General features: G+C 33.2%; 1 protein-coding gene across 1 annotated transcript in view; it reads right to left on the minus strand.

Annotated features, from left to right (window-relative positions):
• LOC103192141 (disintegrin and metalloproteinase domain-containing protein 2-like) overlaps positions 1-1,107 on the minus strand; it is a 147,235-nt gene that overhangs the window by 123,396 nt on the left and 22,732 nt on the right. The gene's annotated exons all lie outside the window — the stretch shown is intronic.

Raw genomic sequence — 1,107 nt, forward strand, 5'->3', positions numbered from 1 at the left:
GCACTATCAAAGAAGATGAGTGAAAGTTTGGCCATTCTCGCTTCCAAAGAATATTACAGCTGCACTTCTTCCAGGACAGATTTGTTAGTTCTTCAGGTAGTCCAAGCTGCTTTCAGCATTCTTCGTCAACATCACAACTCAAAAGGATCCACTTTTCTTCAATCTTCCTTATTCATTGTCCAGCTTTCACATGCATATGAGGCAACTGAAAATATCATGGCTTGGGTTAGGTGCGCCTTAGTCTTCAAAGAGACATCTTTGCTCTTTAGCACTTGAAAGAGGTCTTTTGCACCAGATATTCCCAGTGCAATACATCATCTTGTGTCTTGACTGCTGTTTCCATTGTTGTTGATTGTGGAACCAAGTAATATGAAATATTTGATAACTTCATCTTTTCTCCATTTATTGTAATGCCACTTGTAAGTAATCAAGAAGTCTTTAGTAAATTCTAAATACAAAATAATTTTCATTGAGTCTTACTCCTCTGTTGAAATTAATAGGAGTTGAGGAAGTAAAGTAGAAGATAATAAAAGTATAATCAGATATTTTAATCAACTAAAATTATCATTATATTATTACAAAACATTTCTTAAAATTATGGCTGTTTATTATTGGAGTGTCTTAATATCACAGAGTATTTTGTCATCATAACCTAATCTTTCTTCTTTCCTAAAATCTATCTCCTGTATTCTTACTCATATTGTCAAGAAATATGTTTTGAATCTTTTATTGCTATTTTATTGGAGTTGAGGTAGATGAGAAAAAATGCATGTGATTCAATTTTCAATTTCAACAAAAATAAATCTCTCACTTATTCCTATGGTGTCAGGATTGGAGGAAAACTCATTAAAAACCTGCAATATGCAGATGATACAACGTTGTTTGCTGAAAGTGAAGATGTCGTGACACACTTACTGATGAAGATCAAAGACTACAGTCTTCAGTATGGATTACACCTCAACATAAAGGAAACAAAAATCCTCACAATAAGCAACATCACGATAAATGCAGAAGATTGATGTAGTCATTTCATTTTACTTGGGTCCCCAATTAACATCCACGGAAGCAGCAGTGAATAAATCAGTTATTATATTGCACTAGGAAAAT

This window comes from Orycteropus afer, unplaced genomic scaffold (assembly GCF_000298275.1).
Source record: "Orycteropus afer afer isolate SDZICR_OR568_19922 unplaced genomic scaffold, OryAfe1.0 scaffold00024, whole genome shotgun sequence".
Taxonomy (NCBI): domain Eukaryota; kingdom Metazoa; phylum Chordata; class Mammalia; order Tubulidentata; family Orycteropodidae; genus Orycteropus; species Orycteropus afer.